The 13,954-nt window shown below is 43.7% G+C and overlaps 1 protein-coding gene and 1 non-coding gene across 7 annotated transcripts in view; both read right to left on the bottom strand.

The window, feature by feature from the left end:
• Positions 1-13,954, bottom strand: part of SYN3 (synapsin III) — a 447,532-nt gene that overhangs the window by 312,063 nt on the left and 121,515 nt on the right. The window lies entirely within an intron of this gene.
• LOC116282741 (U1 spliceosomal RNA) lies at positions 11,907-12,068 on the bottom strand. Its single transcript, XR_004192320.1, has one exon. It is a non-coding gene; the product is annotated as a U1 spliceosomal RNA (small nuclear RNA).

The following is a 13,954-nucleotide window of genomic DNA, read 5'->3' as shown; positions in this document are numbered from 1 at the left end:
GCTGCTTGCTCCTGGCCCCTCACTGTGCCATCATCTCCCCTCCTATGGCTCTGCCCCCAGGCTCACTGTTGGTTCCCTGCCCCATGAAATCACCTCCATTCAGTGGGTTCACCCACCTTGTCCTCACAGGTAATAGTGGAAATGACTCAGGTTTACAGAGCACTTCCTCTGGGCTTGGAATCATTTTAATTATGTTATTTTTAATCCTCACAATGACACTATAAGGAGAGTATCAATAGCCTTATTTTTCAAGAAATGAAGGCACCAATAATCCATAAAAGTATTGAATCATTATGTTGTATACCTAAAACTAATATAATATTGAGTCTACTATACTTCAACTAAAAATAAATAAAAGTGAGTAAATAAATAAACAAATAATTTTTAAAAAGAAACTAAGGCACCAAGACATTAAGCACAAGAATAAGGTCCACATGAGACCTGAGTGCTTCAAAGCTGATGTGCATAACTACCATGCTACCAGCACCATCCTCATCACCTCAGATTCACTGTGCCTGGACCCCAAGTCCTCAGCCTCCCCAAGCATGGATCTCCTGATTTCTGTTAAAGTGCCCACCATGCTCCCAGGAACCCAGGATCTATCACTCTGAAGTCATCTGTGATTGTTCTCTTTGACCCCTCCATATAAGGAGCCACCACCTGGAGGACTCCTCCCTCCAGAAGTGTCTAGAGTTTCCCCCCAACACTTCCCACTCCCCTCCTTCACCCTAGTTTTCCCTCCCATTGCCTTTATGCCCAGGACATCTCAACACATCCTTAGCACCTAACCCTGGGGTCACAAGTCCCACCTCTTGCTCCTTCCTGTAGCTCAAAATCCAGACTGCTGAGTCTGTTCAGTGTGAAGTGACTTCTCTGCCTCTGCCGCAAGGCTTCCCAAACTAAATGCCAACAGGGCCCAAGCAGGTAATGTCAGGCTGGGGGAGTGAGCCAGTCTTTCCTAGCAGAGTCTCCAACAGATTTTTAGTATGCACTGTTTCCAAATTAAACACGTCAATAGTCTTCATTTCCACAACACTCTCTCTAACCTTTTTTAGATGCATGCACATCCCTTACTCTTTCATTTTCCCACTTTTGATAACAACTTGAGCACTAGAAACATTTCGTTTTCCTGTAGGGGAGCACAACCTCTATATCAGACAGCAGGTAATGCAGGCTTCTGCGGAGAGCTAGGAGCAGTGGGGCCCGGCGAAATGGAAAACAGCCTAAGCTCTAGCCACTGTGGCCTCATAGGAAGCAGGTCCCAGGTGGCCCTAATGACTTTTTAAAGAAGCCCAAATCCAGATATTTATAAGAAATTATTACTTAAATGCTGATAGCTCATTCAAAAGATTTTAAAAATCACCATGCAGGCTGGCACCAAAAATAAATAAAGCAGGACTGCTATGGGGAAAACTCTAATGAAACTCAAGGCTGCATCTAAAGGGGGCAGTTGTGACCCAACTCCAGCATATGGTAGCCACGTGGAAATACTTGGTCCAGTCTCACGAAATCCTCTGATTTTCAAATGAAGGCAGAAACCTGCCTTTTGTGTGAAATCTCCCCTTTTAAAAAATTTGAGTCCACATTGTGTGTGCAAACCAAACTTGTCTGGAAGGGGGATGTGGCCTGACAGCAGGCAATGCATGGTCTCCATCTTGGCGGGCCACTCTCCTGCCCCCACCCCTGTCTGCATGCCAGTCCTGCACTAATCCTAAAATTCTCCTTTAATCCTGCAATTCTGCTGTTCAAAACCCTCTGGTAGCCTCACTGCCTACAAGCAGGAGTTCATACTTCTTCCCTGGGGCTCAGTGCTCCCCACAACGTGGCCTGGTTCTCCCTTTAGTGCTATCTCCTCTGTGCTCCTAGGACATACTTCCGCCCAGGTCCATGGCCCTGCTGCCCTCCATGCTCATCTTCCAACCATTTATACTGCGTTCTGTCCATGCTCTCCCCATGTTTGGAAACTGCCCCTCAAAAATTCCAACTCAAATCCCCACTTCCTCACAATTTCTCCCTGTTCTTCATTCTTGTCACCCCAGTGTGTCTTGCTCATGTGGAAATTATTCACACAAGGTCTCCTGACAGCTCACAAGTTGTGGTCTCCTACTTAACTCTTCACTTGTCCCCAGGTTACCTCCATCTGGGAGCAGGGTTCTTGCCCTGCCTCTCAAGTCTCCTCTCTATGCTGCCCAGAGACATTTTGTAGAATACACACCTGAGAGTGGACAAAGGATTATGGAGGCTGCCTACCATGGGCAGATTGAAACCCAAATGCTTTAGCACGACACACAGAATCTTGCTTCTGGTATGGTTTTAAAAGATCTACTTGTCTGGTTCCACCGTGGCCATCCATGGTCACACAGATAATATGCACCCCTCCATTCCAACCACATGGGACTCCAGTTGTCCCCCAGAAGCCACAATCTGCTTCACATTTGTAACTCTGGGAAAAATGAAAAGGACAGCAGACTATTCAGAGAGCACTGTGTGAATTAATAATATTTCTATGTATTCAATATGGAAAAAAGTGAGTCCAGGAATGCTCTTGCCTGTCTACCTGCTCTTACTGGTCTTTCAAATCTCACTCTTAATAAAATCTCCCCTGTAGAACGGGCTGGTATTATTTACTCCCTGGGATAAATGTTAACCATGACACACACACAGACACACACTTTTTGAAAACAATGAAGCTCTCTGAACAACCAGGTGCGGTATGTACATCTGGATAGATCACTACCCTGAGTGCTTGGCAGGTGTCCAGTACTGGTAGGTGCTCAGGAGATGCACATGGAAATGAAGTGTGCTCCGGCTTCCCTTCTCAGGGTCCTGGCCCATCTCAAGTCAGCAGTACTTCAACAACTACCAGGGATAGAGGATCCCAAGATATCAAAAGAGCATGAGGAGTGAGGGGGGGGGAGCATGACGTAGTCTAGTCCCAGCTCTGCCCCTGACTTGCTGTGGGTCTCTGACACTGCAGCTTCTCCTCTCTGGGCCTCATTTGCCTCACTGGAGAAAGAACAGTTAGGCTAGGTGACCTCCAAGGGTCCTTCCTGGCATAACAGCTTCCAATTCCAGACTTGGAACCAAGGCTTTCAACACCCACCTCTCTGTCGTATCTGTCCGAGTTCCCCTGTGACATTCTGTCATGTAGCAGTAGTTTATAAGATCATGATCACTGACTATTGGGTACTTGCTGAGTGCCAGGCACCTACGAGGGGCCTTTCAAGCTTTATCTTATCAAATCCTTACATAAAGCCTTTGTGAAGTGGGTACTTGTCCTGGGTTGGGTCCCCTAAAAGTGGTGCCGAAAACAGGCATCCAAAAGCTCATGATTCATGGAGGGAGGGTGCGCTCTTGAGGAAAATTATCAAGGGTTGAGGACAGGAAGGGGAAGGGGTTGAGGATGGATGCAGTCATGGGTAAGGTCTAGCCTTGGCTTTATCCATAGAGATTTCTGGAGCATAAATAGTCCCATGTGTTGTCCCATCTTGAGGAAACAGTCCTGGGCTTTTGAGTCCCCAATATCAGTCAGTTACCAGCTCCTCTGATGGGAGAGGAAAATAGCTTTTCGGTTGTCTCAGGGCTGCTGTTACCATAAGTCAGAGGCTCTAGAGATGGCCAGAGGTATAGCCATTACCAGGAACTCACAGTGCTGGGGATGGGTGCACTAGCTGGCAAAGGGGGTCTGAGCAGAGAGCTATAGCATTTATATAACACTAGCCCATTTTGCAGGTGGGAAAAACTGAGACCTGGAGTGGTTAAACATGCTCTCCAGATCACAGAACCATGAAATATAGAGTTTTGTACTATTAAGTGTAAATCACATCTCCTATAAACAGTCCCCACCCCTGTGGAGCAGGACGCATGGACCTGCTTCCCCAGCACCCAGAAGCATGACTGCACCCAAAGGGTGCCGATGTGCTTGGAATGGCTGAGTTTGTAAGGTGCCTGCTTGCCGTGGCTGTGGGGCCTTGGGATGGCACGTCTGTGGGGCAGAGGGGTTAGCCCTCACTCCACACGGGGTCCTGCTTTCTGACAGCTGCCTGGGCTCCAAGCGCTGTCAGCAGCCTGCTCCACACTGGGATGGGCCTCCTGCCAGGCTGCCACTGCAGGGAAGGGGAACATTATTCATCAGGGAGATAAGGCAGCTGATGAGAGATGGGCCTCAGAGCAGCTGTTCCTCAGCAGTGGCCGGAGCGGATGCTGGAGAAGCAGAGGGGAGGGGAAGATGAGGGAAAGCCAATTTTGAGATAAGAAATGATGGTACTGCTGGGGGGTGATGGGAGAACACATTTCCTATCAAGGCTGAGTACTAGTGTATACTTATACCCCAGGCCTTCCCCACAAATACCCATTCCTGACCAACCACAAACGTGCTTCTGTCAGGTTCACTATGGCACACATCAGGGGCTTCTCTCATCAGCTCACTCAGCAAGAAGTATCCACCTGGTCGGGTGCACAGTTCCCAGAAAGACTTCTTCCCCAAGCTAACTGTTCACTGCAAGAGACCTGGGGCCAAGGGAGGCTGAATGTTCCAGCCTGGGCTACAGCCCTAAATCACTCATTTCCTGCCCCTAGGGCACTCAGGTGGCAATGACTTTAGGGGGCCTAAATCCCCTTTCTGCAGCTCCCCTGGGACTCTCCTCTGCTCTCAAAGCTAGCTCATACAGGGTGGAATTTTCCAGACTGAGGAGCAAGTGTGGGTGAGGTTTCTTTATCTTTTGTTTTTAATTTTTTGAAAGGAGACACTAAAAAGGGCCCCAAGGGTTTCCTGGGAGAGAGGAAAGAGTTGGGTGGATTCTCTGGAAGGAAATGAGTTCCCAGGCGGGACTGAAGGAAAGTGCCTGAGCTCCTGCCAGTCTTCCCTGATGCACCTGGGCCACCTCTCCAGTCTCTTCCCCTGTGCATCGGTCACCTTCCTTTCTGACCACACTGGAGGGTTTCCTCAGAAGTCAGGCTCTCCCCTGCCCCGTGCCCTGTACTGGACTTTCCCACCCTGACCTCCTGGCTAACTTTTAGTTTTCCTTAGCAGTCAGAACAGGGAGGCATGTATAGAGGGGTCTTAAAAAGTATCTACGATGTTATACTTCTATTTATAAACACATCTAAAACAAATGGGGCAGAATGTTAAGATTTAACAAGCAGAGTCACAAGCACATGAGTAACAACAGTTAATGTTTATTAAACACACAATGTGTGCAAGGCACTTTTGACTTTTAAAGAGTTTTACCTTAATTAATCCTGACAATTACCTTTAAAGGTGGGTGTTTTAAAAAAAAAAAAAAGACAGAGGCACAGAGAGGTTAAGTCACCTCCCCAGTGTCCCACTGCAGAGCCAGGTAGCCTGGCTCCAGAAGGGCATTCCTTACCACCTCAGCATACAGGTGTTTATTATATTATTTTCCTATTCTTGAAACAGCTTAGAATTGTTTTCTTAAAGGATCTGAAATAAATACGGCAAAATGTTAATGTTTGCTAAATTGGTGTGTTCAACTCTATGTTTAAAATTATTCCAAACTTTAAAAAATATACATGAATATTTAAAAAGAAAAAGAAAAAAGCCTAGGTGTTGTTACCACTTCATCTCAGAAACTTTATGGAGCCCCCTTAAGCCCCCTCCTCTAAGCTCTCACTTTTCAGTACTATTTTGCATCCTGGCCCTTATCACATCATATTCCAGCTGTTGATTTACTTCCTGTTTCTCCCTCTGGGCTGTGAACTCCACAAGGGAAAGGGTGATGCTAGATTTATATTTGCATTTCCAGGGCCTAGCTTATTGCAAGGAATCTAGATGCTCAATACAATTGTTAAATTAAGTGAAGCTACTCCGGGGGCTCCCAAGGGTGAGGACTGGTGGAAGAGAGGCTGCAGAGGGTAGAACAATTGTGGGCCCTGCCCTCCCTGCTGGAGACATATGGCAATAATTTTTAGGACTATCACCCAGTCAGGGTCTCCGGCATAAACGCTTCCAGCTGCACCTTCCACTGTGTACAGGAACTTCTTAAGACAGGATCTTGGCTGCTTTCAGCTCAGCGCACAGGCCCTAATCTAAGAAGTGGAGGGCTTTTGAGGAAGACATCTGGGATTTACCCATTGTGTTTCCAACTGTGATCCTTTGCTGGTTACGCAGTTGTCAGATGAACCCTCTGCAATGTGGCTTTTTTGTTCTAGCTTAGGGCTTCTCAATCATGGCTACACCTTGGAATCACCCAGGGAGCTCTCAAAACTATTCACACCTAGTCCATCCCCTTCTTCCCCTGTTCCCAGATATTTTGATGTGATTGGGCCCAGGCTGGGGGTTTGTAGAAGCTCTCCAGGTGATTGTAAGGAATAGCCAAGGTTGAGAACTCCTGTTAGATGCTCTTGGCAAAAAAGACAGCTGCCACTAGGTGAACTGTGATGCCTTCTTCATCAAGAGAAGTTATTGAGCATCTATTACATGAAAGGCATTGAGGAAGGAAGGAAGGGGTTTGTGATCTCTGTCCCATGGACCAGCTGAGTTGAGGGGAGGAATTACTTGCCAGTTTTGGCATGCACAGATCACACGGCAAACCCATCCAATCCTTGATGCTTTTGCCCTAAGACATTAATCTTGTGAGCAGTTTCCATGTTGCTGGTCCGCCACCACACTTCATAGCTTTCCTGCTACTGCCAGCAGCATGGCTTCTTATAGTCCCACCATAGCTTACTGTCCTCATTGGGTCCATCCATGGTGAAAGTTCTTTTTAGGGTCTTGCATCCACCTACCGAATTCCTTCTCTTTCCTGTACCACAACAGCCCTGGCAATGAACTTCAGATGTTTTTCCAGGACTGTGTACTTCAAAGTCTTCTGTACACTGTTCTGACTCTTGTTTTTCTTAGCAGTATATATTGGAAATCATTTCATATCAGTACAAATGATATTTTGTATCATTTTATTTTTAATTGTATCTCATTACATGGCTCTACTCTAATTTACTTAACCAATCCCCTACAGGTGGACAGTTAGTTTTTTTTCTAATCTTCAGCTATGAACAAACATTCCTAAGAATGAAACTAATACCTTAACATTCACACAATGTATAACATCAATTGCCTGCCACCAATTTTGAATGTACTGTAGTGCACACAAGTGTGTAAGAATTGTATGTACCATGGAGTTGGGTGCAAAAAAAGCATTTGACAGTAATCTGCTTATATCTTCTGTATGCAAGATGATTTTGGCTGCAAGTAACAGTGATGACTAAAGCAATAAAGAAAATGTATTACTGAACATTATTGAGCCTGAGATGGGCAGTCACAGGGGTGAGTGAATCAGAGGTATGGCAACATCCTTAAGGACCTAAATGCTTTATATTCTTCTCACTTCTATTCTCAGGGTTGGACTTTTGTCTTCACACTGCCCCTTAGTATCATCAGTAAGTCACCTCAGCTCCCAGGGTCCTATCTTCATACCTTCAAGAAAAACTCCCTTCCTTCTGTTGCTTTTAAGAAGCTTGGTAGACTTTCCAGAAGCCCCTGGCAGATGCCTCTCAGGCCTCACTGTTATAACTGCATCTCAGACTCTTTCCTAAACACATCTCTCTCAGTGGGAACAGAGTGACCACAACTGGATGAAATGAACCAAGATTCATCCCCTGGCACTAGACGGGGCCTCTGTTTCCTTGAAGTATATGGCCAACATCTGGATAAACTCAGGATTTAGGAGGCAAGAAAGAAGGCAAGCAACCAACAGTATACAGCATACCTTCTGAAGCCTTTGTTTTTATGGATGACCATATGTTGTTCTTTTAAAGAAATAGCTCATAGGATTATGAATTTTAAGAGAACAATGTTGTTAAGTATTTACAATTACACATACGGATAAATTTTAAAATGCAATAATAACTCTTAAAATCTGCTACAAAGCTTTAATGAAGTCTAGCACACCTGGTGATACAAAGAACTCTTGACTTGGAATCAGAAAACACAAGGTTGAGACTCTGCCATTTCTACAAGGCCTTAGGAATGTTTCCTTAGCTATCCAGGCAACCATCTTCTTCTCTGTGAAAGTGGAAGCTTGGAGAAAAATTAGAAAAGCCATGCACAGAGAAAGAGTGAACTTGCAGTTATACCTGGCTCCACTAGCTGTGTGACTATGGGCAAGTTTTAGACCTCAGTTTTCCACAAAATAAAATGGAGACAAAAATGTGCAATTTGAAAGTCCATTAAATATATATATATATATAATAAAGGTATAATTTGCATAAAATAAAATTTTACCCATTTAAAATGTACAGTTTGATGAGCTCTGACAAATTTATACACCTATATAACCATTGCACCAGTCAAGATACATTTTGTCACCCCAAAATTGCCTTGTGCCCCTCTACAGTCAACTCCCTGACCCATGCCCTTGGCCCTAGGCAACCACTCATCTTTCAGTGACCATAGATTAGTTTTGCCTGTTCTAGAATTTCAAATAAATGGAATTATAAAGTATGTAGTCTTTTGTATCTAACTGCTTTTGCTCAACACAATGTCTGAGATTCGTCTGTGTTATGTGTTATGGAGGATGGCCTAGAAAGTAACCCACCTGACCCTTGCCTTCTGGTGTTCATGCCTTTATATAATCCCCTCCCCTGTGTAGGCAGGACCTGGGATTTGCTTCCAGAATATGGCAAAGGTGACAGGGTGTCACTTTCATGATCATGTTACAAGTCTCTATCTTGCCAGCAGACTTGCTCTCTTTCTCCCATGTGTTTTGAGGAGGCAAGCTGCCATGTTGTGAGAAGACCTATGGAGAGGGCCAGGTGACAAGAAACTTTGGACAGCCTCCAGGAGCTGGTGGCCTCTGGTTGATAAACAGCAGGAAACCAGGGCCCTCAGTCTTACAGCCACAAGGAAATGAATTCTGCCAACAGTTTGCATGAACTTGGAAGTAGTCCCATTTGCCAGTCAAACCTCCAGATAAGAAACAAACCCCAAATGATATCTTGACTATAGTCTTGCAGAAGACCTGGCTAAGCTGTACTCAGAGTTCTGACCCACAGAAACTGTCAGATAATAAACATGCATTGTCTTGCACTGATAAGTTTGTGGTGGCTCATTACTCAGCATAAGAAACTAATATGTATCTCTCAGCAGTTTTGTTCTTTTATATCACTGAGAAGCATTTCATTATGTGGATAGGTATATCCATATTTTGTTTATCTACTCAGCAGCTGATGGACATTTCGGTTGTCTCCAGTTTGGGGACATTATGAATAAAATTCTATGAAAATTCTTGTACAAGTCATTTAATTGACTTTTTTTTTCTCTTGAGAAAAAAATGTAGTAGGAGAATAGCTGGATTATATAATACATATACATTTAAATTTATTAAAAACAGCCAAACTTTTCCAAAGAGGTAGTGCCATTTCATACTTCCACTGGCAGTGTATGAGAGTTCCAGCTGCTCCATATCCTTGCCAACAGATTGCATTGTCAGAATTTTAAATTTGATATCTTATAGTTTTTATCTGCATTTTCCTAATGATTAATGATGTCTGGTATCACTTCATGTGTTTATTGGTCATTTTTTTATACCTTCTTTTGTCAAGTGCCTATTTAAATCTTAAGATATTGCCATCCCATAGCGTTGTTCAAAGAAAACAATACATATATAATGTGATTGGCATTTAATAGACATTATTTATATAATAACAACATTTATTTATTTATATTATTCTTTTTAAGGGAGAGAGTGCTATGATTCTATAAAGGGCCCACAAAATATACTTCTAATAATATATCCGAAATCCTTGTCCTGAAGAAGGGGAGGAAGAAAGAGAGAGAGAGGTTAAATAACAGAGGGAATGAAGCAGGAAGGCAAGAGCCCCCAGGATTTGAGCTGGAAGACTTCAGGAGCAGAAGATATTGCCTGGTTAAGAAATGATCAGGAGTTGTGCCTTAAGGACACTGAGGTTGCAAGGAAAGCTGGCATCCAAGTGGCTTCACCACAGAGCCTTAAACTAGGTTGAGTGCTGAGGGCCCAGCTCTGCCAGACCCACCATCCAAAAGGGTGCCAAACACCTCTATTTAAAGCAGCAGAGATTTCAAGCATTTTGTTGCAATCTGAAGTCTATTAGTGCCTGTGTTAGCTCTGTAGTTACTGGAGTGGGGGCTGGAGGACAGAGCTAACATGTGTGAGGGGACATTATAGGAATCTTGGAACAACTCTCTACCAAAAATGCTAAAATTAGCACATCTCCCTCCTCACTGCTCCTCTTGCCTCACTTCTACTTACTCACCTTTGCCCCAAGCTCCATTCCTTGGTTCTAAACAGCCTTGTTTCAGGAGCCTCAGAAGCTTGGTTTTCTAAAGCCTCTGAAGAGGGGTAAGGGCAGTGATTGTGCCCAACAATAAATACATTTATTTCTAAATAAAATGGAAATTATATATCCATGCCATCCTGTAATCTTTTTTTCACTTATTATTTCACAGGCACCTTTGCATGCCAAAATGTAAACATTTTAAAATGTGAAACCTTTCTATTGACTACATAGTATACTTGGTGTCCATTTAGATTTTTTTTTAATTATTACAAGTCCTGGGAAGAATGCCTCTATAACTATGTTGTTTTTCTTATCTAAAGTCTTCAGTAAAGAACTTACAGGGTCAATGGCTACAAACATTTAAATTTATACTGTCCACCAGAAAGTCAGATTAATTTTAACTTTTCTCAATAGTTTATTGGAATGCCAGTTTCCTCCACTCTCTGCAACATGATGTCAATCTTTTTAATCATTTTGATTCTGAAAAAAAATTGTCTCCAGGTGTCCTTTATGTCTTCTATGATAACTATTGAAATTTAGCATCTTTTTTTACCTATTGTGCAAGGCTGTTTCTTCTTTTTAGAGAATTACATTTATGTAATATTTATGCTTATTTTTATACTGGGATATTCACATTTATTGATTTCTAAGCACTATTTACATATGGGAGTAGTGATCCTTCCATAGTTTCAGTATTTTCTCCAAATTTGTCTTTTCTCCAAGCAGGCTTTTTTTTCGTACTGAGGGAGCTGGGATGACAGCCAGGAGGTGTTCTAGTTTTCCTGGATCTTACTGTCCCACTGGTGTGAGATGTATCAGAGCTTCTTTGTGCTTCCTGGGGTGCAACAAAGCTAACACAACTTGAAATTCACCCTCCTGCTTGTGTGTGTGTGTGTCTTCCTGTCCTGTAGAAGGTGGAATGCTAGAAACTTCTTTCCCAGACTCCCTTGCAGCTAAGATTTTTGAATATAAAGCAGATTCAACTGATTGGAAGGATTTTCTCAACTTGGGAGAGCAGAAGCGAGTTGGTGATCATCTCTCTGCCCTCTTTGGCTGTTTCCTGCTGGCAGACAAGTTTCTGGAGGTATGAGTGTGGTTTCACCAGGGGCCTTGCTCCAACTTCTTAGGTGCCAAGAGGCAGCTGAGGTAGTAGCAGCTTCCAGATCCTGGCCTTCTGAATCTCAGTGATGGCAGAGTGCTCTTGAACTGAGACACTTGGTCAGTCACTTCTGCAGTGCTCTAGAAGCTTCCTGGAGGCCCAACCTGGAGCCCACTTCTCTAACCCTCACAATGGCATTCTAGATACCTAAATCCCTATATGAAGATCTTTTCTGCTTAAAAATTCCAGCAATACTTTCTGCTGCCAATGATGAAGGTGTTAAGTAACCTTTCCTTGTATTAGTTTGACTCTGGGCAGATTACTAAGCCCTCCAAGACTCAGCTTCCTTCTATGCGAACTAGGGACCCTCATAACTACCTCACAGAATTGCTATGAAGATCAGAGGAGATAGTACAATCAGAAGTAAATTTTATGTCTATATAAAAGGTATTGTTTGAAGATCAGGCATTATTTTAAGACTTTTTAAGCTAAGAATAAAAGCCATATTATGCATAGTCTTTTTTTTTCCCTTAGGGGAAAGCGTGAATGCAGTCCTCACTACCACAAATTATGCAGTCGAGGTTCCCACATTTGCGGAAATCGCAGGGGTCAGCACATCCAGAGTGCAATGGATAAGCCTCGCCCTGGGAAAACCACTTTCGTGATCATGGTATCTCCCCTGCCAGGTAAGTATATGCATAGTCATTTTTAAAATTCAACAAATATTTGCTGTTTACCTTTTATGTACCAGGCACCATGCTGGAAGCTGAAGATATGGAGGTGAACAGGACAGATTTGATCCCTGTTCTTATGGGATAGCAGGATAGACACAGACAAAACCCAAGAGAACACATACACAATTACAAATTGTGATGAGTGCTGTAAAGGAAATAGTTTGGGGTCTGTAAGAAGTGTAAACTGGATGCTGGTAGAGGGTCAGAGAACTTTCAGTTAAAAGATGATCAAGTTCTGAGGATGTAACATACACCATGGTGACTAAAATGAACAATACGCACTCTATACCTGAAAGTTGCTGAAAGAGTAGATCTTAAATGTTCTCACCACAGAAAAACAGTAACTATATGAAGTGATGGAGGTGTTAACTAATTTTACTGCAGTAATCATTTCACAGTATACATGTATATCAAATAATCATATTCTACACCTTAAACTTACACAATGCCGTTTGTCAATTATATCTCAATATAGCTGGAAAAATCTAAAAAGAAAAGAAGTGGTCTAGGAATCATTTCAGAGAAATGAACATTTATGCTGGTTCATCACAGCTACCCTAAGCTCTCAGAATCGTCCCCCACATTGTCTCTCATCTCTAAGCTTCTGACCAGAGTTTCAGAAAGTAGAAATGTTAAGTCTTGGCCAGGAAGACGATGAAAATCCCTTTGCCCTTGGATTACCAGAGGCTTTAGGAATGCCAGCTTGTTACAGACTGGAGATTATCTGGGAGAAGCTACTCATTTCTGGAGTGGAAGGGGAGAGATGAGTGAGTAGCAAGAACTTAGAGAGATGAGTTTAACGGAAAAGGAGAGGAAGAGCTTAGAGAATATGAGAAATGGGAATTTAGAAAGAAGCTTGGGAAAAAGTGCAGCTGCTGAGGATACCCGGAAATGGCCAGGAATCCTGATAACTGGAATCTCTTCCTGGTCCTTAAAAAATGAAAAAGATGGGCCCCACATCCTTCTGGAGGGAGCAAGGTGGAGTAGAAAGAAACTGGATCAGGGCCGGCTGACCTAGGTTCTAGTCCCACTGTCACTTCCACATGTGAGGCTGTAGGCCTAACACTCTGAACCTCAGCTCCTTCATCTAGATATGGGAATAATCCTATCTGCTTTGCCCACCTCCAGGGCTTACCCATTCACTCTATCCTCAGCTACCTATTGAGTAGCGACTAGCACCAGGCACTGTGCTGGGCCCTGGGCTGTGGAGATGAACGAGGCACAGTCTTCGCTCTCACAGAGCACACAAAGACTCACATAAACACAGACACTACCAAAATCATAAGGAAATGGTAGAGAAAACATAGGAGCAGAGAAGGGAGGCTTGTGCCAGCTGGGAACAGTTTCTCAGAGGAGTTGGCCTTTGAATAGAGTCTTAAAAATGGGGAAAGTTGGACACTTAAGTGGAGGATATTGGAAGTTAAGGGTTTTCAGTGAGTGAATGCTTGTGTGAGCACTTTGTAACTTCCTGATTGTACCAGTGTGGAGAAGGAATATCTTTACTCCAGAGTCAGATGAGCCTGACTGGTTCACACCTTCACACTGTGAATGCCGCTCCCTTGGCCTGGAATGGCCTTCTCTACCAGGGCTGCTTATCAAGTACAACTCATCCTTTCAGACTTGGCTCAAGCATTGCCTTCTTCATAAGGAACACCTTCCCTGAGCACTGCAAGTGAGCCGGCCCCTCCCTTTGCTGTGTTCCACTGTTATCTCTTACTCTTCTCTCGCATGGCCCTCAGCCCCCAGTGATGCACGTTTGTTTCAAAATGTAACTTTCCACCAGGTTGGGAACCCATCCAGAGCGCAGAGGGTACCTTCTCTCCTGCAACATTATCACAGCCTATCA

Source organism: Vicugna pacos, chromosome 12 (genome assembly GCF_048564905.1).
Source record: "Vicugna pacos chromosome 12, VicPac4, whole genome shotgun sequence".
Classification (NCBI taxonomy): Eukaryota; Metazoa; Chordata; class Mammalia; order Artiodactyla; family Camelidae; genus Vicugna; species Vicugna pacos.
This window is presented reverse-complemented; position numbering and strand designations above follow the sequence as displayed.